General features: G+C 35.0%; 1 pseudogene; it reads left to right on the top strand.

Moving 5' to 3' along the window:
* The first annotated feature begins 20,610 nt into the window (after positions 1–20,610).
* Positions 20,611–20,761, top strand: LOC145280638 (U2 spliceosomal RNA; annotated as a pseudogene).
* Positions 20,762–24,698: the final 3,937 nt, after the last annotated feature.

Raw genomic sequence — 24,698 nt, 5'->3', positions numbered from 1 at the left:
AACCCCTCTCACTAGCGATATTGGGCACATAAACTGCCATAATCCAGAACTTATTCCCCTGAGCATCAGTGTGGATTCACCGTCGGGTTAGGATTACATTCACCGTCGGAGATAGAGTGTGACTCAGTAACACAGATACTCCACAACTACGAAGATTGCTATATGTTGAGTAAACATCAAAATCGTTCGCCAATCCCCATACGAAACAAAGTGGGTCTCATGGGGAACAGCTACATCTACCTTAAGAGCCATGAGATCCCCCAGCATGTGAGCAGTCTTCCTTCGGGATTTAAAGAAACTAGGTTTAAGTCCATAGTTCTCTAGCTAATAATACTCATCAGTGTCGCAAACTGGACTAAAGGCCTCAGGAGTTAGGATGTTAAAGGCCTGTCTGAAACTGCCGGTAAGCAGTTCGGACATAACCCATCCATCTCTTGACAGGCATCCCACATCCAGGGGAAAGGTAAACTTGATTGCTCTATTGAAGGAGGGGTGAACATAAATGGGGACTCTCCCTTGGCATTTTGTGGAAAAGTTCTTTAGGAAAGAATGATTTTCCACCACAAGGATAACCTTTTTTGCTGCTTCCACCATCCTCTACATCGCCTTTGTCCTGTTTCCTTTGTTGGCCCTTATAGAAGTAATTAGTTTTGAGGCATCCGCAAACTACCACGGTTTCTCTACACTTTTCCCTCCCACAGTTTGAAGACTCTCCAGACATTTTTATGTACCTTTTTTGTCTACCGTTCAAATCGCCAATAACCTGATTTGAATCTGTCTTGCAGATCCTTTCCCCCAGCCAAACAGGAAATTTCCTTCATTTCTCCTGTCTAGCGGGTAAGGGATTGGGCTGGTATCGAAGTTGGGACAGTGTCCATTTCTGTTGTTGGAGTCTCTTCCATAGTAAGTGGGGTAACGAATAGGGTAGAGGTGCACTGTATGTTATTCTGTGTTTGAGTTTGGGGTTGTGGTTGTTGTGATTGGACAGTGGCCGTGATTTCAGGGTCTTTCTACCTGGCCTTCTCTTTCGGCTTTGACTTTGTCATGTCCTGGCCTTCTTCTCCCTCTGACTCTGAAGTGCTGACGGCCCCTTTCCTTTTTACTGGCACAGCAATCGTTCTGCCGGAAGGTTCTACTTCTACTTTCTTCTCCTTCTTAGAGGCCACTTTGCTCAATGTTGAAGATGTTACTTTGTCAGTCTCTGACCATGTCTCTTTCGCTGGCTTCTTTCCCGATACTGGTTTTTGCACCAGGTTTTCTGTGAGCATGCTTTAGCCATATGTTCCAGTTTCTGGCATCTACAATAATTTTTGCTCCTCCACAATGACAGACATATTCTACTCCTCGCAATTCGTTCTTATCTGCAGCCACCATTATGTTTTGGGGCCCCTCACTGGTTCTACCGATTCTACATCCATGTACTGTGATATTATTGCTCTTATCTGCTTTCACAGACGAAATAGGTGATACCAAGGACAGTTACTATCATCTTTCTCTTTTACTAGTATTCTAGTTTCAGTTTTTCTAGGGTCTTGCTTTCTAGACCAAACTTCTCCAAATGTTCCTTGACACGGGTTTCAGAACACACACTTTCATTCACAAAAATGTTGTCAATAGATGAAGACAGAGCCCCGTTTATGGGTTTATCCTGGTTGAGGACGATATCAACAATGGCCAGCATTATTAAAGGGGTAACGTTAAACCCAAATCCGAGGCAGGTAAGACAATATCGCTGTCTCTTAATCACTACTGTTTGGAACGGCCAAAGAGGTTTGTCAACAGATACTTGCAAATAGGCTCGGTGTAGATCCAGCACAAATAGGCTCGGTGTAGATCCAGCACTGTTATGTTTGGTTCCTGCTGTCGCCATTCCCTCAATTTTTGTAAGAAAATATCTGTATTGACCGTATGATGTACACATCCATAATGGGCCGAACTTTCTGTTTCTTGTACAACAGATATGAGGGGAATTAAACCTGTTGGAGGGCCGAGTTTGTCCTCAGGATATGGCAGCAGCCAGCCATTATCGATCCACATTTGCAGTTCACGGTCATATTCCTCAGGAATTGGTGTTGGGGCTGGATACTCTGCAAGTCTATTTTTCAACGTAAGTGGAGGCTGGACTCCAGCCCATTTCCACGATGTGGTCCAGTTTCGAGTGTTCTGTCCATACTCTGCAGAGAAATCAGTCTCGGTAATAGTGATAGCAGCAGAATTAGTTTTGCTGAAATGTGGAAAAGTTATCTTACTGGCACTAGATACAGCTACTCCTCCCATTTGCTTGATTGCATCTAGCCCAAGCAATAAATCAAATGCCAGTAAGTATCTATCCACAACTAAGACTTCTATGCTAATGCTCCGTATTGCACCAAGGTTCACTTGCAACACTTCTATTCCACAGAAGCTAAATGTGCTTCTATCTGTTGTTAGCACAGAGGTCACTTTCCGCGTCCATTCCTTGCAACACGACTTGGGGGCTAGTGACTGTGCATCCAGTATCCACTAAAACTGTACGTGGTAGTTCATTGATGTGAAACCAGGTCTAAAGGAACAAACACATTAATATACAAATGACACATAACCATGAAGTTTGCGGTGTCCATCGAGCTATACGATTAAACAAAAATGTTTCGAAACCAATCTTATTTCTTATTTTAAATTCTGACAGCTGATTATCTCCGCAACAAAATATGTGTTTCATATCATATGTTTTTTATGAGTTTTATGTGTTTTCAAAATATGTGTTTCATATTATATGTTTTACATGTCTTATGTGTTTTGCATTGAAAAAAATTCTGCTTCCTTGATGAACTTCTTCAATCTTTGTCCTATTGATGCAAATATTTGAAGATGAATATGGACTAATTAATGCAATTTACCATTTGTGTATGATTATGTGCCAATTTCGCTTACCTTACCATATTGCATGTCAAGTAATTTTATGCGCTTTCATTTATTGCTTTCATCGATAAGAGTTTAATTGAGACTAGCGTTTTGATATGTGACGGAGATACGATTTGAACTAAAGCGTGTAGAGTTTAGCGAATTAAACAAATATCCTTACAAGCAAAAAGATCAAATTAGAGGAGGGAAAAAAGAAAAAGAACACAAATATGGGAGAAGCACAAAAACAGATTAAAAATGAGAGGAAAAAATGTGATATCAATTAATGCAATTATCCTCGAAGATAATCGTCTCAAAAGTGTCCATAACTAATATTAACGTCCATTTTGTCTCTTTTCTCACAATTGTGTCGTTTCTGACAAAATGTAGGAGTAAAGAAGTATACCTTTTCAATTGCATCGCCACCTGTTATGTTCCGTCCGATCTTTCGCCAAATAAGAATCGCCTGGCTTTTAATTGCAATAGTTGAAAATCGAGACGATCTAGAAAAGATTGTTTACAAAACGCGCCCATATCGGATTCGAACTAACACGCAATGCGCATTCGTGTCAGAGCACCGCACCGCACCGCCGCGCACCGATTCGCCGCCAATAGCAGAAAAATCTAATTGAATGTAATGAACAATTAAAATAATGGCGCCGAAACAAAACGAACAGTTAGAAGGTTATGAAGAGAATGAAGAATCTAGAGAAGAAAGAGGATTAGATAAGGAGAAATGAGGAATGAAGAAGACAACCAGGAGGAGGGAAGAGATAAGGAGTGGGAAGGCAAAAATGTTGTTTTAGAAAAAATTAAGATGGAGATTGGGGGGGGGGATATGCGCACTTGAAAAAAACTGTTTGCGACGCTTATTCTTTAATTTGCCAGAGGGAATCCATTTTACACAGATTTACCTTTGAATTCGATGGGTGTTTTTAATAAATTTAATTCCTTGCTTTTTTATAAACGTGCAATAATTATTAGTTAATCATTTAGCTGAGCAATTTGTTTCTACACTCAACATTTCGTTCGAAAGAATAGTTTAAGTAATAATATACAATAATACTGTTGTTTAAACGTTTTCTATTTCTAAATGCTTAGGAAAAATCAATTAAAGGATAAACAGATTAAAGGATATATTGAAGAAAAACAAGAAAACAAGTTTAACAAATAATTTACCATAAGTATATCAGCATTAAATATAGAATAATTGTAGAATAAAATAAGAACACTAAATGAAATAATGAATAAAAGTAAAATCATTAAAAAAATCTCAAAATAGATAAAAACACAAATAAAACATATCAAAATAAAAACAAATAAAAAAAAATGATAATCGGTACATAAATTTAATCTTTACCGATTCCGCCTCGATCACGTGTTATCTATCACACAAAAATATTAGATAATAAAATAGTGAACATTTAATAAGATCTTAAAGCTAGATTTCCTTGGAATGTTCGATTTGAACGTCTATGTTATTTCCTTCAAATCAATCATCCCAAGAAAGTCTTGAAATAAAATACGAAACATCTATTTGTTTTTTCATTTACACACACGCACCCCCCACCACACACACATACGCACACACACATATCAGTATGTGATCTCCGCGACCATTTTCAAGGAAAAAAGTCAGTGTTAAGAACTCCGCTTGTGACAGATATTCATGTTAATTTAAAACAAGTGATAAATTATCTACTCTAGTTGGCTACCTAAATAAATAGGATATTGAGAAACAGCTCTTTGTATTTGTATCTAATCTTCGTATTGTCCTTCAGCTGTCAACTCAAGTTCTCATTGCTTTTTCAATCAAATTGATAATCTTATCTGGTATTTTCTATTATCTATGCTTTAAGGACCTTATCATATGCTTTCCTGTAATCAATCCATGTCATGGCTATGTTCTTTTTTCTACTTTTTACTTCCTCCAAAAACTTTTGATCTATACATAGTATATGATGCGTTCCTTTTTCGGTATCCCTTTTGTTCCACGAGAACAAAAGAAACAATTATTAAGGCAGTTGTAATTATTATTATTATTATTATTATTATTATTATTATTATTATTATTGGCACATATTGAAAACAGCCTGTGGTGTTCCCTGGAAGCTGAGTGACAACAAGTTTCCCCAGGTTTCCAGTACTCCCCACCTCTTTTGATAACATTTGCAACTGAATTTGCATTATCGCAACAGCTGCTTGCCATTGATTTCTCGTTGGCGGCTATTGGTCTTAACTAGAATTTGAGCAGCAATGAGCCTCCCCAAGGTCCCAGTTCTCTTCGCACTTATCCGGCCGAGGTCTGGTTAGTTCCTCGGTCTTTCCTTCCTCATTTACGCTACTCGGTTATTTGGTTTCACTCTTTTTTTGGGGGGAGGGGCAGTGATGTGGTAATGGGAGGATGGTGGGGGGTAGAGAACTTATAGATATGCAGCTTCAGTGTTCCTGCTTCATATTTTGCCTTTGCAGCAGTTTGTCTGGCCCGCACTTGTTGCTCCTGTGTGTTAGTTTCCACAGTCCAGGGGTTTTCTTAATATTTCAGCTGTTTTCATTATTTTTGTTCGCTGTATTTTTCCAGTCATTCCTCTGATTCCAATCTTTCCCATTCTTTTTTCAAAGTGTTTCGGGATTATTCCTGGTGTTCCTATCAGTACATATAGGTATTATTTTGATTTTCTTCATCTTCCATATCCCTTTCGGCTCTCTGGCTAGCTCTATGTATTTGCTCTGTTTCTCCTTTTCTTTGATATTCACCTTGTAGCAAGAGCTACGATTTGACAGGACTTTCTTTCTTGTTAATTATTACGACATCCGGTCTTCTTGCTTGGATGGGTTTATCTATTTGTATTTCCATGCCCCATAGGACTTTATGATTCTCGTTTTCAAGTACTTTTACCAGCTTATGTTTGTACCACTTGTCTGTGCGTTCGAGATGCAGTTAGTTGCCTAATTCCCAGTGTACTAGTCTTCCCACTTGGTCCTGTTTGTTCTTGTCTTCCTTTTGGGCCAGTTTACTGTATTCACTTATTATATGGTTTATTGTCTCGTCTCTTTGTCCACAGATTCTGCATTTGCTGTTTTCTTGTGTTTTTTCGATCTTTGCTTTGATGTGGTTGGTTCTTATCGAGTGTTTTTATTCAGTTTCTCAACTTATGTGTCATTTTCGCATCCCTGTCCAAGTGTTTTCGTTATTTTCATCTTTTGTCATTATTATGAATCTTCCGTGTAGTTGTTTCTCTTCCCACTTTTCTTTTCTTGTCTTATCCTTTGTCTCTCTGTTTTATTGATTTTTTTCCGTGTCTCTCGCTGCTATGATTATTCTTCCAGTGTTTTGCATTATGTATTTTTCTGTTTGTCTTTTTTAGTGTCATTCACACAGTCTTCTATACAAACCAGTCCCCTCCCGCTGTCTTTCCTTTTTACGTAGAGTCGGTCAACATCGTCCTTCGGGTGTAGTGTGTGGTGCATGGTCATGAGTTTCCTGGTCTTCTGATCGAGCTGTCTCGGTTCTTCTTTAGTTAGCCCTATGAACGGTTCAGAGTATCTTACTAGTGATACTGCCCATGTAATGTAATAATCCAATTTCGGCCTTTGGATTATTTTGGGCCATCTTCCAATTACGGGATTTCCTTGGATTTTACTTGTGCAAATGAAAATTCAATTAACTTTCTTGAAGTTATATTTTTGGATTTTACCGTTGATGGATTATTTATCTTTCACCAGACTATCCATTCACTTGTAATCACCTTTTTCTTCACCATATTCTCTCTGCTTCACTTTTTTTGTTTTCAAGTAAGATCTTTGACTTACTTGTTGTTTCATCAGATACTTTTGTATGCAAAATCCGATCCCGCATTTTGCTAATTCCTACCCTCTGATGAGAAGGAAAGTATTTCTCCGAAACTCCGCGGATTAAGGACTATCCACTTATCAAGTGTTTCCTTTTCAGATTAAATATGTTTTTAACTCTTTTTCAAAGTGTTTTTTAACATGTTTTATTTTCGGTTTGCTCGTATTATAAGTTCTATCTCCTATTTGGTTTTATCGAGCTTTTACATCTGGCTGAGATAACTTTATAAATATTAATTCTTTAATATTTATAATATACTTTAATTTTACCATCTTGGATCATTTTGGTAAATTTAATTGTAATTTTTATTATATATATATATATATATATATATATATATATATATATATATATATATATATATGTGACTACTTCATTTAATCACATAAATTAATATACGGAAATATAATTTTATGCCTAAATTTTTAGGATTTACTTCAACGGTGTTCAATACATAGGAAGAGCTAGGTAGTAAGTTATAAAAATATATATGGCAATTAAGCTACACAGAATATTCCGCGTTTCATTCACATGAGAACGCGTCAGGCTTATGCCATATATATTTTTATAATTACTACTACTACTGTAATAATATATATATATATATATATATATATATATATATATATATATATATATATATATATATATTGTTTTAACAAAAACCAAGATTTCAAAGAATGGGTTGATAGCAAAAAATAGTGTATTTCATCGTTAGTTACAATTGTTTCAAGAATATTTGGAGAAATTTAAACATTATGTCGGTTGAAAATTTTCACAAGAACAGAAGAAATTCAGACTTATTGAATAAAAAACACTTTAACAATAAAACATTATGGAAACCATTTCCCTTATAAGGAAAAGAAAACAAGTGAAAATATTTTACCGATATCGCATCCTTACAAAGTATTTTTTAAAGATTTATATATTTACCTATTTTCGTATCTCTATTAAAAAAAAATTATTTTTCAACAAAATATCATACAATGTTACTACTAATTACCTATGCACATTTAATATATTTTATTAATACTATTCATTGATTTCTCAAATTAAATTTATTTATTTTTTATTTAATTTTAATAATGTTTTTAATCCGGACTAATCAACTAAGTTATATTGTTGCGAGTCTATGTTAGTTTCGTATCTGGAATTTGCTTTGTTTATTTACAAAAATATCGGCCAACCTAATTATGTTATTTAAGAAAAGTTTTTGTTTAAAACATTCAATTAGGAAAGAAAGTTTAACATCACTTTATACTTAGTTCATTCTCATTCTTCATTTAAAATTAAGGATTGCAATCTATTTTTTATTTTTTAATTTCTTTCGTTCTTTCCTATTAGGATTTACGATTATCGGATATTTTAGATATAGAAATGGAGATAACTCTGTACGCTCAAAATTTTAAAGGTTTGGTTTAAATTATAAGTGTCCAAAATTCTAATCTGTATTCATAACGATGAAAGGGAAATAACTCAAGCCGTTCGATGTTTCTAGGTTGGGTAAATTCCTAATATGCATTTATGATTTATTTATTAATTAAACACATCCAATTAAAACTAGGCTAACTTATTCAAAATACAAGTTTGTAATGCATATCTTAACCATGATACTAATTTTATCACCAAAGATTTAACCTACGTTTGCCATCCAACCATAATTTTCTGAGGTTATGCGTGGCTTTAATGCAAAATAACAATTTGGGAATTAAGTTCTTAAATACTTATCTAATAATAATACATATCCCATTAATAAGTATTCTAATAATAAATCTAATCTTTAGCTCCATGTACGTTTTACTCCAATGAAAGTGGGTGGGGGTCACCTTGATTTTTTGGATTTAATCGTTTAGAACAAGAGTATTATTATTTAAAAAGCTAGGATTTTTCAAGTTTTATTGATGTAAAAACAGTATCAATTAATCCCCATTCTTTAATTACTAATATTTTTTGTTGAATTCCTCATGCTAATTTTTGTTAAGCTATTTTATTGATCTATAAACGGTATCAACTATTTCATCACCAATATGACTAAAATTGTGTTCCCAGTTTTGAAACAATATTGCTAATCTTTGTTAATCCTTAAGAAATTTAGATCTATAGATCTATTGTCTTCATTTCTAAAAATGTGTTTCTAGTGCAGAATATTAGATTCCAGATTTGCTTGCTAGATTTTAATCATTCATCACATCTAATTTACATCATTCTTAGCTATTTAACTCTATATTAAATTTGGCCTTGCAATCAAGAACCTTTATGTTTCCCAGAATGTTTTCTCTCAGCTACATTTAAAACGTGATAGCAAAAATCTATTCATGTGAAGATATCCAGCCTTTTATTTAATATTTCTTCTTTAGAATTCACTATGTAGAAGGCTTCCGGTAAACACAGATTGTATCTTTTTGATTTCCCAGGTCTATACTTACTACCCTTATCTACTATTGACCATTTCAATTCAAAATCTTTTTTGTTGCTATGAAGTTCCCTGACCCAATCACCTAATGCAGTTGTGTTTCTCTTTTTATTTCTAATGTTGATTCTTGTACCCCCCACCTGTTCTATCATTAATACTTTCTCTATTAGTTTCCATTTCCGGTTCATTTTTGAAGGATACAACATGGTTTCTGTATCTTTCCTTAAAGATGCATTCCGTGGCTCCAAGATATACCTTCTTAATATTATCTGCCTTAATCTCACATTTGTACATTATTTCTGAGGTTAAGCATTTGCCACCCAACGGACAATTGCCAGGTATTCTGCAGCTACATTTTCTCACTAAAACACGTTCATCCGATACTGACTTATTAGTATCCCTTACTTTGCTTATTTTCCTGTTATTACAACTTATCATAGTGTTGGTTAAGTTGGCAGAGGTGAAGAAACATAGTTTTATTGAGTTCCTATTAATTATTTTATAAGTAATTATATATATATATATATATATATATATATATATATATATATATCTTCTATAATATAAAGCTGTGTGTGTGTGTGTGTGTAGTTACGAATAGACTCCTATATGGTTGACTATTTTAAAAAACTGATTACATATAATGATAGATGTATCGAGACACAGGAATGGGTATGCTTGATCTGTCCGAACGGTGGTTCATTAAAATTGTGAGGTCTGCGTTCGCGCCTGGTTCACAAAGTATGGAAATAAAAAATTTAAAAATTAAAAAAAAATACGTTTACAAGTGTTTTTTATATAGATGTACATACTTTGATAAGTATGTTTTAACTTAAATAGGGATGGTATAATAAAATTGTGGGGTCTGCGTTCGCGCCTGGCCTCCATAGAATGGAAATAGGCACAAACTTTAATAAAGACTTTTCATATCCATCTGCATAAGTATACTTTGATAATTATGTTTCAGTTTGAAGAAATATGGTATAATAAAATTATGAGGTATTCGTTCGAACCTGACCTTCATAGAATGGAAATATGTCGCAAAGTTTAACAAGTTTTTTTAATATAAATCTACACTAGGCACCGCTAAAACTGGGGGGGGGGCAGGTAAGTACTTTTTGACGGACTGTCTTTTTAAAAATCTACCAAAAATCAGGTAATTATCCGATCAATACGAAATTGTCAGCGATTATTTAGAGAAGAATGAACTTTATAACAGTGTACTTATTTTTCATAAACGATATTTATATATATATTTTTTTTACTTACAACCCCCCTTGTTTTGAGGTGGTACAAATATGCTTAAAATAATCATCTGAAACTGAAATCAACATATTGTGTTGTTGTAAGGGATAGAAATATAGATTAAAAAAAAAATTGTTTGCATACCTTATTTTGACGTCTGAATATCAGAACTTCGATTGTGTTTAATTATCCCGCTTTTGAGTTTTGAAGTGTGAAATTCGGTGAATATGTTAAGTAAAATAATTAATTTAAGTTAAGCAAAACAAACAAAAAAAAATTTAATATTTATACGAAAAAAGCCATTTTAAAATCTTTGATAAATAAATTAACAATTTTTTTTTTTGCGAGCCGAATAATGCATGACCATTATTAAACAGGGCATGCTTTGAAGAATCGATACAAAAAAAAAAATTCGATAAATATTGTGCCCTTTGTGTTAAAAATAGCATCATTTTTTCGATCCCGTTGGAAAACGTTTGCCGCCTGGACCAAACGCGCTGAAATATTTTTTTTTTATTCTGCTTTAAATTGCCCGTCCCCCATTTTGGGGAGCCTGGCCCCCACACACATACACATTAAAAACCAAACTCATACAAATGGTCACCCATCTAGTACTGGCCAGCCTCACCATTAATAATACATTGAAATTTTCGTCACTGAAAAATAAGTTTTTTGGTCTGTTTGGTCTTCCATAGTTTGCTTTTTATCGAATACAAACGTAAACAGTGTCGATCTAGACTCTAGATCGACGCGAAGTAACTGGTTGCCTATATGAATAAGTGGAATTATTTGAAATCCAGGTACTTATATTATAATATTTTTCTCATAGAAAATCATCCTAAATCTTAGTTAGACAACAAATAAATAAATGAATTATTTCAAAAACCTTTTTTAAAAAATATTTATGTACGTTTTTTGTGCAAGACAAAAATGTCAATTGTTAACTTTTTGGGAAAATTTAACATTTAAAATTTATTTAAAAATAGTAGAAAAGTTTTACATTATTCTGTTTTCTATATGATAAAATTCAGGGTTTTATCTTTCTGGAAAAAAAAAGTTACTCAGAAATAATGGATTTTAATAAATGTAATTTCGTTTTAAAAAACAACAACTTGATTTTTCGGCCATTTTTGGCGGTGCCTAATCTACACAATATTGTGATAAGTGTTTCAGTGTGAACAGGTATGGTATAATGAATTATGGGGTTTATGTATTTTATTTTTACTTTCATCATAGTTTGCTTTGGTTTTGATACCCCCAAATTTAACCCAAATTTACAACCGTTCCTTTTCATAACCTATCATACTTTCATAAATCAGAGTCCATTTTCTGTAGGCTGTTTTTGAACCCAGTCAACGACATGTACTTTTGCTAGTATATATATATATATATATATATATATATATATATATATATATATATATATATATATATATATATATATATATATATATATATTAAGATCTATACCTATAAAGTATAAAACATTTGTTTTGATTAAAGGTTAGGGTCCAATTTTTTAAGTTGCCTATTTATGTTATTTGGTTAATAATGATACTAAAAACTATATTATATATTTGTGTGTGTGTGTGTGTGTTAGTAACATTATATTATATATTAAAGTATAAAAGGATCATTAAATTTTAAGGATTTTCAGTATTTTGCCCTCTGTAAAGTAGTATCGAGTTAGCATTGTATGCCATTGTTTGTTTATTTAACCCCACATCGACATTTGTTATCCAGTGCCAGACTTACTAAATAAACAAATATCTATTTATTTATTTAATAAAGAAAAACAAAGCTAAAATCTATCCATTTCCTTGTAACAAAACCCGTTTTCTTCCCCCAAAATGGTCAACATTTATGCTTGTGCAATAGGCTGTGTGATGAACGCAATGAATAAAAGAAGCGTATCCTTTATTTTATGTCTGATGAATCGTGCCCGGTCATTCAGTGGAAGGCTCGCGCTTGACCGACCATCGCCTATTTTGTTAGTCACCAATCTGAAATCTATAGTTATCTTCTGATTTTGGTAACAAAAAACATATATGCAAATAACATTTGCCATTTAATAAGTGAATGGCGCTAGTAATCTTTACGTGCTCAGTTTTCAAGTCAATATAATTGTAAAAGTATCGGCGTGGAGCAATATTCAGAAGAAGGCTTTTGAATGTTATTGATTTAATTAGTAGGAACATCCGACGTTTTCCGGGATTGAATTAAAAACTTTATGCAGCATAAACATCATATTACTTTTGTATTCATATGTCTTTTACATTTTATGCTATTTGATTTGCGTGACTAGATTCATGGGTGTACAAACGCATTGATTTACATGATCGCAGATATTTTATTTTGTTGTGACCCAAATGAAATATACTAACTCCAAAGATTTATAAATAATAAAATCAAGTAAAGCATTATTTTATATAAATTAGAATTAAGACACACCATTTATTTTGTTTTAACATCGATTTTTTTACATTTGAAATCCAGTTTAATTGGTTATGATAAATTTAAGAATTTAATAGAGAAAATCCAGTATTAAAAAATCTCGCTTTTAAAACAATTCGACATTTAAACATATATTCATAAATATTAAGTATTTTTAAATATTAAATATTTGCAAATATTGTGTTGTTTTTTTTAATATTAAGCATATTGAAAATACTATTTATTAATATTAAGTGTAAATATTAAGTATTTTTTTATATATTTACTTTTTTAATATTAAGTGTTTTTAAAATTTAAGTATCTTTTTAAACATTAATCATATTTAAAAGATTTAATATTTATATTAAGCATTTTTATATATTGATATTTTAAAAATATTTTGTAAATATTTAGGGTTTTCTTTAAATATTTAGTATTTTTAAATATTAAGCATTAATTTTTTTTTTTTTTAATATTTAGTATTTTATATGGTTTAGTTATTTCTTCTCTTATTTCATTTTGTAATTTGTAATTATGTGTATTTTAATAATTTATATATGCATTTGTCTTTTTGTTGTCTTTGCATAGTTTTAACCCCCCCCCCCAGCAAAACTCAACCACGTTCTCTTCCAGCTTACATGATTAATTTCACGCTCTGTATTAAGGTTAGAGATAAAATACCATTAGGCAGGATAAATTTTCCGAAATTAACACAAACGTGGATTTAATTTTTCTACCGTAGAAGTCAGAAGAACTTTATTTAAGTAATATATTTAATATCTACAATTACCATATGCTCGCTTGTATTAAGAAAGAGGCCTCGTTTATATCTCTACCAAACCACTAGATATAGCTCGTAATTACTGTTACTATAATTGTAACTGAAATCTACAGTGATCTTAGCTGCATCACTAGGACTTTTTTCTCAATAGATACAATTGTTTTGTCCCCAACCTTAATGACTGCCTATAAATATGCATTCCGAATCACGACGAAATAATTGTTTCTCTTTACCTCCAAGACGACTGCCTATGGCTAACCTGCATGCAAAATAGAGGAAAAGAAGGGAAAAATTTTATTCCTTTCTCCCAAGCTAAAACAATACTTGAAACTCTAAATCCTAATGAAACTTTACTGTATTCTGTAATAACCCCGACCCTTGAAAGCTAACAATCTGCTCCCCTCCCCTTCTAGCTGCCACTAAAACCCTACATTATACACACATCTTAGCCTCAAGCTCCTATCTTTCACATGCTAACCGCCTAACAGTCATCACTAAACATCTATACATTTCTACCTCTGACATGCATTAGAGTTCATTCCTATCCAGTTTGGCACTTATCAGCCAAAGTATGCACTCGGATGCAAAGCGATCTTCATTGCATAACAATTGCCTTTTCCTAGATGGTTTTGCAACGAACAATACTAAACCAAATCCGATACTCCGTTATGCAAAACGCTCGATCACTCTTAAATGAAAACTGAAATTATCTCCCTTCAATAGTAGAAACACTAACACAACTTCTATCTATCTGCATCTACTGAAAACTTGCCCTAATATCTATTTACTTAATTATACATACAGAATACTCCATGACTTAAAATGTACCTCCATATACCCTTACTGTACTGCACCTACATCTTAACCCTCGGAGATCTAAATATACAGTGACTGGGCAAAATTCTTAGTTCAATTGCTAATACTTACTCACACTATAACGTTATCCTGTACCTAAACTAACATAAAGTTTAAAAAATGGAAAAATCTAAAGGTAAAAGTCTTAATCCGCACTAACACCTTTCTAACAAGCCTGCTCACATAACTACTTCTACTGCATGTCCCTAAATCACTTTGAGGAGTGTAACTATTCATTAGATATATAACCTCTACAAACTAACCCTGTAACATTAACTAACCACGCAGGGTCGCAGAAATACCTAGATTAGGACCCAGGTGCGGAGCAAACCCTCTCAGGGCTGATGGACCCAGTAGATCTTCCCAGATCACCCGTCTAGGAGATGGAAAGCTCTGAAACTAAAACCAAAGGGGAGGAAGGCCTCTCCAGTCTTGGATGACAATCTTCCTAGAGCTGGTGACTCAAACAAATTACCGGCCTGCAAACCTAAATTGCTTAAGGAGTAGATAGGTTCTGTCTATCGGCCAGCTTCCATACTCTTTCTTTGCCTATTAGTCAGGCGCAGAGACATTATCACAGTGAATCGACAAAACACTTAGTGGTAGATCTTGTTTCTTGTCTAGGGCAATGAATACCATTTCCCCACTCCCGACACATGCCACCCCTCAAAACTGGGCAATTGGGAGTGCTTGAGTACCACACATGCCTGTGCAATTAGATTGGGGTGACCTTCTTCTGATGGGTTGAGGGTACCAGATTGACAGTTCCTGGCTGCTGTTTCCGACTGGTAGTATAATCGCCCTAACTCTTTGGTAGTGCTTAGAGCGGCTGCTCCATCAACAGTTGTATAATATTGGAATGTTTGTAGTGCCATGTCGCGCATGGAAAGGGACCCTGCACTCATCCCCAATGGGCTTTCCTGAGGCCACCGTCTTAGTTGAAGAAAGGTCAGCTAATGGTCTACTTGTGTTGCATGTCTGATACCCTGCATAACCTCTTGTTCAGCTTACCTAATTGAAACTTTAAAAACATGATGACAGTACAATCAAAAAATAAGCTTAAACCAGGCCTAGGGACAAACAAATCCAACTTGCCTCCTCCCTTGAGGCTTGCATTCACTAACATCCATGGGCTTAGAACTAATTTAGCTGATGTTGAAGCATTTCTCCTAACAAATACCCCGGATATCTTACCACTAAGTGAGACTAAGCTACACTCCTCAATCCTCTCTAACTACTTTAACATGCCTGGCTATCTCCCACTCTGTCATAAGGACTCTGACAGACATATGCACGGACTTGGAGTCTACATTCGTAACACCCTCTCCCTGACTAGAGAAACAAACCTAGAAACGGACGATCAAGCCTTTATGTGCTTTAGACTAAACATACAACATAACATTAGCTACTTTTATTTTCTCTACCGCTCTCCCTCGACCCAGGACTGCACCATAATAAACAAAGTCTCTGACAGCATAGACACAGCACTCTCCCTCGACACTAGCGCCCAAGTACATGTATTTGGTGACTTTAATGTCTATCACAAAAACTGGCTTGGATTCTCTACTCACACAGATGCAGCAGGCAGTACAACGCATAGCTTCGCTATATCTCACTCCCTATCAAAAATGGTTACGTTTCCAACCCTTTTCCCTGACCAGCAAGAACAACACGCATCACTTCTAGATCTGTTTCTGACCACAGTTTCCGAGGAGTGTATAACAAATGCTGACAGCCCACTCGGGAACACTGATCATGCAGTGATAATGGTTGAAATCGCCCTAAACTCTAGACCCAAAACTGAAGAGCCAGTGCTCAAAACAACGAGATATTATAAAAAGGCTGAGTGGGAAGCCATCAGAGATCTTCTCACAGATGCCCCATGGGGAAATATTTTTTCTCTGCCTGCTGAGCAGTGCACAAATGAGACCACTGAATGTCTCAAAACAGCAATTGAAGCACATGTTCCCATGCAGAAATTTTATAGCAAGCCCCACTCTCCCCAATGGTTTACTTCTACTTGCGCAACTGCCATTGCTCAAAGGCAGCATGCATACCGCAGATTTAACCGACATAAGTCTGGCTCAAACAGACAGAAGTATATAGAAGCTAGAAGTAATGTTAAGAAAGAAATAGCGACAGCTAAGAGAGAATTTACTGAAACCACTAAAAAACGCATCGAAGCACAAAAATTAGGAACTAGTGACTTCTGGAAAATCTACAACAGTGTAGTAAATAATGGGCAATCAACAATTCCTCCACTAACCAACAATCATGAGGTTGTTTGCTCAGCAACTGACAAGGCGAATATGCTTGCCAGCCAGTTTGCCTTAAACTCCACACTGGACCCTTCCAACCACCCCCTGCCTGACTTTCCTTTGCGGACAGACGCCACACTAGACGATCTACAAATCACCCCTGCTCAGGTACATGCTATCATAAAAAACCTTGATACTTCAAAAGCATGTGGACTCGATCTCATCCCAGCTGTGCTATTAAAAAAATGCTCAGCCGAAGTAGCTCCAGTTCTCTCTAACCTCTATAACAAATGCCTTAATGAATCATGCTTCCCGGGCTGTTGGAAAACTGCTTCTGTGGTACCAGTATTCAAGAATTCTGCCAAAAGAACTGACCCATCAAATTATCGCCCCATTATCCTCCTCCCACTTTTCGCCAAAATATTTGAGACCATAATTAACCATGCTCTAGTCCGTCGCCTTACAGATGCTAAACTTCTGACTGACAAACTATATGGATTTAGTTCCATAGCAGACATCCTCACTGTAATCTGTGAACGTATATACCATTCACTGGACAAAGTGGGGGAGGGCAGAGCGGTAGCTCTAGATATATCTAAGGCTTTTGACAGGGTATGGCATAAGGGTCTCCTCAGGAAAATTAAATCATATGGTATCACTGGTAGAATACTTAACATAATTAAATCCTTCTTTGATAAGAGAAAAATCCAGGTTGTCCTCGACGGTCATACATCTAAACAGTGTGATATAAATGCGGGAGTGCCTCAGGGATCTATCCTTGGACCTCTATTGTTCCTAATATTTATTAATGACCTCCCCGACAAAACTGCCTCTGAGATGGGTATATATATGCTGATGACACTACACTCTATAACAGGCATGACAAGAAAACAAACGAACACATATCTAAAGAAATGGCAAAAACACTAGATAATGACCTCCAATCTGTAGTGGAATGGGAACATAAATGGATGGTCACATTCAATGCTGCCAAGACTAAACTGGTTTCCTTCAATAATTACAAGAAACCTTCTCTGCCACCAATAGCAATGGCCAGTGACTCCTTGTCTGAGAGTACATCTTTCAAACTGCTTGGCCTAACGTTCACAGGAAACATGAGTTGGAACAATTATATTGAAACCATTGCCAGGGCCGCTGCGAAGAAGGTAGGCTCTCTCTACCGTGCTAGAAAACTACTGACACCTGAAAGTATCGTGTACCTCTATAAGGCCACCATTTGCCCATGTATGGAGTATTGCTGTCACATTTGGGCTGATGCATCTGCTGCTAGTCTCTCGCTCCTAGACAAGGTTCAAAAGAGAGTCGCCAAGCTGATAGGCCCTGAACTGGCATCTAAGCTTCAGCCTCTGTCCCATTGACGAAACGTTGCATCCCTCTGCCTGTTTTACAAGTACTTTAATGGTGAATGCTCTGACGAACTGCAGACACTTGTGCCCCCACGACATAGACACCCTCGACAAACCCGACAGGCAGCTAAATCCCACCCCCACTCAGTAGAGATCCCTAGATGTAGAAGATCTTTCTACTCGAGTAGTTTCTTCCCCAGAACCGCTAGACTCTGGAATTCAATTCCAGGTCCCTGCTTCCCCAACTGTACTGACATGCAGAAGTTCAAGTGTAACGGGAACTGACATCTTGCTGCCCAAATCCCAACATAGTGCCCCAGTAGCTGTTGCCCCTGATAGTAGCCCCCTGCACTACAGTGGCAATGTCCCTTGTTTGGGGTGAAAATGTAATTAAAAAAAAAAAGCATTTTTAAATACCTATTTCAAATGATAACTTTTGTACGAGATCGTTTTATTAATATTTGTTTTGTTTGTTGATATATTTCATCTCAAACTATGTATTAATTTTTTTCTACATTAAAAACAGACTTTATGTCTAACTCTGCCCTCGTAGGGAAAGCCAGAAAATAGAAATGTCTGCTTCTAAAGAAGACTGAGTATTTTTATACTAATATTTTCGTAAATAAACGCCATTTTTAGATATGCTGTTTGGTCTTGTTTTTGATTCAACCGAAAGGGAAATAAAGGCAACAAATGCCCATTTTGTATTTGCACCAAATCTAGCTGATCCTTTTTATTAGTGTCAAGCTTGATTGATATACCATTCACAATAACGATTTTTCTTGTTTTGATCAAAATGAAATATACTTATCGAAGTATGCTGTGTAGTTTCAGAACATATTTGAAATATTAGAGTGTGTCCAGAATCCAGATAAAATAAATTTAACTGCCTTCATTTTTGTCGAAACTGATTCACTAGTTATTATAAAAATTCAGTCGAATGATAATGGTAGTGAATTCATTGCTAGAGGATTATTATGATTCTATAACAACCGCATAATGACATACTCGTACCCGATCAGATCAAATATCGACAAAACTGAGCGGTCGTTATCTGATTCGTCTATTTTATGCTTCTATGAATGTAATGTGCATCCAGGAGATAAGTGCCCGCGTGTTTGTGTGTTGTGTGGGTGCGTAAGAGAGACGGATGAAAAGGAAAGACTTACCTCGAGACCGGCTCGGCGTCGTCGACCGAAAATAGATAAAGAAAGATCAAGATGGCGGCCGCCGTCTTTTGTAAAGGATGATATCTCGCAAAGTCACACGAATTCTCGCAATATGCAAATTTAGCCGGCCTACAACGACCATAAAAGCGGATGATGGAAAAGATGTGGGCAGAGTGACGATTGACTTGGTCGGGAATCGTGTTGCTGTTGCTTCTCGTGCCGTGTGAGGATATCTTACTGTTGTTGGGTCCGGTCTGAGTAACCGTTCGCGTCCGTCTAGGCACCTTGCTAGTTGGATTCCGTGCAGAACCGGTGTTTACTGGTTATTGAATTGCTCTACGTTGCTGCAACATTTATAACATCTTTTCCTGAACTTACCGTGTTGAAGAGGGAGTCGGGCGCCATCTTGAATTTTTCCTTATACATCTACAGAGGGCGCAGTAATTTTTTTTAAAGGACTTTCCTTACACATTTTTCTACAATGAATAAAATCAATACACACATAATCGTTGATCGATATGTCTACTTCATTCATATAATGTTTACTTTTCGGTAGCATTCTTTCATTTGAATAAATTTTGTTAAAAATAACAGAATTCTCCAAATTGATTATACTTTCTTGTAATTTTTTTAAGTATTTCTAATAATCGTTGTTGTATTATAATAAAAATAATGTATGTTCCATATGTATCACGAATATTTTTGACTCATTGTCGAATCGAATGAAAACCAGTGAAAAAAAAAGCAGAAAAGAAGAGAATTTCAAAAGCAAGAACGCGCACGTGGTCATTTAGACGCCAAAATAATGGATTTGCTCTTACTAGGAAAGACGTTAACAATTAAAATTTCTGTGACGTTAAAGCTAGCGTCAAACAATAAAAGTGTATTATATTAAGCATTTTAAAATATGTATAACGTTATTAAATTTGATTTGTTTTAATAAAGATATTTTCGAATAAATGTTCGTTTAAATGTTCTCGGGATGTATTAGTGTTATTAACTAAAATGTGTCATAAATCAGAGGAAGCAATTATGTTTTGTCGATGCTGACAAATTAAGCTACAGTTTTCAACATTATGCCAAGTAGTGAGATTGGGTTGTAGTTGTTAAACTAATGAAGTTATTAGCTTTATTATGAATATTCTCCTTCTTCCTCTTCTTCCTCTTCTTCCTCTTCTTCCTCTTATTATTATTATTATTATTATTATTATTATTATTATTATTATTATTATTATTATTATTATTATCTATATATTAATACGATAGCGTGTGTTCTTTTGTGTGTCACTCTTAGGTGAAAAAATTAAACAAAAAAATTGGTGTCGCTGTTAAGGCAAAGCTAATAAAAATGATTTGTCTTTTTTGGCCTTTTGGCTAAGATCAAAGTGTAGTATCTGTCTTCAGCTGTTACATTTCAATTTCTTCTTCTCTCTTAGTGGAGGAGAAATTCTTTACGACTAAGACAATTTTTGTTCCTTTTCTCCACGTTAAAAAATGACCCTGGTGCTTAAATCTGTCCCGTGGGGAGGCATTGTAAATAGATACTATATTTAATGTAACAAAGTTTTAATATTACAAAAGTAACTGGGATATTCTGATTTAATTACAAAATGCCCTGGAAATTTCCCTTCTGATTAATTATAAGATGCACTAGAAATGTCTCTTCTGATTAATTACAAGATGCCCTGAAAAATGTCCCTTCTGTTTTTTTCTTTGTTTGTTTGTTTACTTGCCTCCCAACAAGGACAGAGTTGGACATGAGGTAGATTAAAAATTTTGGGGGAAACCAGGTCCTCAAAAGGGGCACTCTGGTCAGTAACAAAAATAAAAATTGTATCAGTAATGAAGGATTTCTCCTACATTAACCAATACCAAAAAAGGGGGGATTTAAGTCACTGGAATGCTAAGACGGATACTAAACTTAGAAATTCATGTTGAAGCAATGGTTGCCTAATCTCTAACCGTGTTAATGTTTTTATGTAATAATTTCGAAAAGCTGCCTAAACAGTTTATGATTTAAACATTACTTTATTTCAAGTATATTTTAAACAGTGGAGTGGGGGATATGAAGCCAGTCCCGGAAATGATTTAAACCGTTTACGACTTAAACATTACTTTATTTCATGTATATTTTTAATACTAGTGTGGGGGATATGAAATTAGTCCTGGAAATGGCTGAAACCGTTTACGCATTAAACATTATTTTATTTAATGTATATTTTTAACTGTGGAGTGGAGGATATGAAGTCAGTCCCGGAAATGGCTGCAACCATTTACGTTTTAGACATTGCATTATTCAATGTATATTTTTAACGGTAGGATGATAGATAAGAAGTGTATCTCGGGAATGGCTGAAACCATTTACGTTTTAGACATTACTTTATTTAATGTAACAATTACTTTATTTAATGTAATAGTGAGGTGGGGGTATGAAGTCAGTCCCCGAAAGGGCTGAAACAGTTTACTATTTAGACATTACATTATTTCATGTATATTTTTAGCAGTGGGTTGGTGATATAAAGTCAGTCCCAGAAATGGTTGAAACAGTTTACGATTTAAACATTACTTTATTTCATGTATATTTTTAACAGTGGGGTGGCAGACATGAAGTCAGTCCCAGGTTTGAATGAGCTTAGTGCATATATATACTATCAGTAACGTCGCCCAGTATTGAATGAGATAGGTGGAAAGCATATAGTAGCAGAATACCCAGTGTCGCTCGGGATTGAATGAGATAGGTGAAAGATATATACTAGCAGAATATGCAACGTTACTCGGGATTGGATAAGATAGGTGGGACATATACACTATGAGAATACCTGGAATTGATTGATGTATTTGTAATGAAATAATCAGCCCAGGCAATATATTAAAGTTATTATTTAAATAAGGGGGAGCGACATAGTGGGTTAAAGTCATGAAAATGATTGTCAAAATTAGTAACATATACAAGAATTATGAAAAATGATTAAATGTGAGTTACTTCATTGGTGTGTTTGTAATGGAATAATCAGCCCAGAAAATATATCAAAGTTATTATGTTTGTAAGAGAGGGCGATAAGGATGGTTTGACTTATGAAAAATGATTGTCGAAATTATGAACATATCCAAGAATTATGAAAAATGATATGTGATTTAATGCATTAGTGTGTTTGCAATGAAATCAGACCAGGCAATATATCAAAGTTATTATTTTAGTAAAGTGGGCGATGATGTCGGTTAAAATGATTGTCGAAATTAGTAACACGTCCAAGAATTATGAAAAATGATGAAATGTGAGTTAATTGATTGGTGTGTTTGAAATGAAATAATCAGCCCAGATAATATATCAAAGTTATTATTTTAGTAGTAAGGGGTTAAGATTGTGAATTAAACATATAAAAAGTGACTGTCGAAATTAGTAACATATCCGAGAATCATAAAAATTGATGAAATGTGAGTTAATGGATAGTTGTGATATTTTATGAAATAATCAACCCGGACAATATATCAAAGTTATTCTTTAGTAAAAGAGGGCGATAAGGATGGTTTTAAATTATAAAAAAAATATTTTTGAAATAGTTTAAATTATAAAAAACTATTGTCGAAATAACATATCCAAGAATTACGAAAAATGGTGAAATGTGAATTAATAGATTGGTATGTTTATAATAAAATAATCAACCCAGACAATCCCAATATTTCCTCCTGTATCAGAAAACACGCTATGTGATATACATATATCTGTAGGTGATGTTGCCAAGCTAATCAAAAACCTTGATTCCAGTAAAGCAACTGGCCCTGACGGTATTCCAATTATAGTACTCAAAAAACTTCAACCAGAACTAGTGTCCATACTTACAAAACTGTTAAAACGTTTTCTTAAGGAGAATAGCTTCCCATCACCCTGGAAAATCTCATCAGTATGCCCTGTATTTAAGAATTCAGGTGATCGCTCATCTCCCTCTCAGTACAGGCCAATAAGTCTCCTGTGCGTCGTTGCTGGAATCTGTGTTAAATACAGAAGTAATCAACCATCTCAACAAAAATAACCTTCTTAGTGTCACGCAATATGGTTTCCGTTCTGCTAGATCTATGTGTTATACCTCAGAGGATTAACAAATCTCTCGGCAGAGGCAACCTTTCTAGGACAATTGCTCTTGACATATCTTGATAGGGTATGGCATAAAGGTTTACTTCACAAGATCTCTAGCTATGGTATAGCTGGAAATGTCTTCTCAATTATTAAATCATTTCTTTCTGATAGGTTCATAAGAGTAGTAGTTGAGGGGCAAAAATCAGAAGCTCACAGTATTAATGCTGCAGTCCCTCAGGGGTCCATCCTGGGCCCAACTCTTTTCCTGATCTACATTAATGATCTTCCACATTACATCATTTACATCATTTGTAGACATTTATGCTGATGCCACTACCATTTATGGTAGCACATCTAAGACAGTAAACGACCAAGCTCTCTCCAATTCTTTCTCCTCTGATCTTGAGCACGTGGTACAATGGGGAAAGGAGTGGCTGGTTACTTTTAATGCATCTAAAACCAAGGTTCTCTCTTTACATCATCAGCATTCTGATCCATATCTGGCATCACTTGAAATGAATGGCTCTCATCTTTAGGAGGCCTCAAGTTTTGACAAGCTTCTGGGCTTGACTGTTATTCCTGATCTTAAATGGAACACGTACATCAACTCCGTTGCCAAGGCCACTGGAAAAATGGTGGGCTCTTTCTATCGATCCAGTAGATATCTAACTGCTGATACTGTTGCCACATCTGGGCAGGAGCTGCTAGAAAGGACTTGTCCCGCCTTGATAGAGTTCAAAATAGACTTTGTAGCCTCGTAGGAGATGTCCTTTTTTCTTCCCTGCAACCTCTTTCTCACAGAAGAGATGTTGCGAGTTTGTCTCTGATGTATCGTTATTTTCACGGAAAGTGTTCGAATATGGTCCCCCCTCGCCAAACTTTCACAAGAAACACTCGTCTAGCTGAATACACTATCAATAATTCCCCCCACTCTTTATCTGTGCCTAATCCTAAATGTAGATTCCATGAACAAAGCTTCTTTCTTAGAACTGCACGCCTGTGGAATTGTCTTCCGTTTTCCTGCTTTCCGGCTGAGTATAATATGCTTGTGTTCAAGTCTAACGTAAACAAGTTCTTAGTGAGCCATTCCATATAAGTTAACAAATTTACTGAATTTCCATTACTAATGATTACTATATTGTCCAATTTCTACTGTACACTCTTTAACCCTTATCCTCGAGTGGTCTCTTGGCCTTGATAATGTGGTGATTCCTGTGTAAAAAAAAGACAATATATCAAAGTTATGAAAAATTATTGTCGAAATTATGAACATATCCAAGAATTATGAAAAATGATAATATATGATTTAATGCATTAAGCGTTTGCAATGAAATAATCAGACCAGACAATATATCAAAGTTATTAT

The sequence above is a fragment of the Euprymna scolopes genome, chromosome 7, assembly GCF_053919585.1.
Source record: "Euprymna scolopes isolate OS-2025 chromosome 7, ASM5391958v1, whole genome shotgun sequence".
Classification (NCBI taxonomy): Eukaryota; Metazoa; Mollusca; class Cephalopoda; order Sepiida; family Sepiolidae; genus Euprymna; species Euprymna scolopes.
This window is presented reverse-complemented; position numbering and strand designations above follow the sequence as displayed.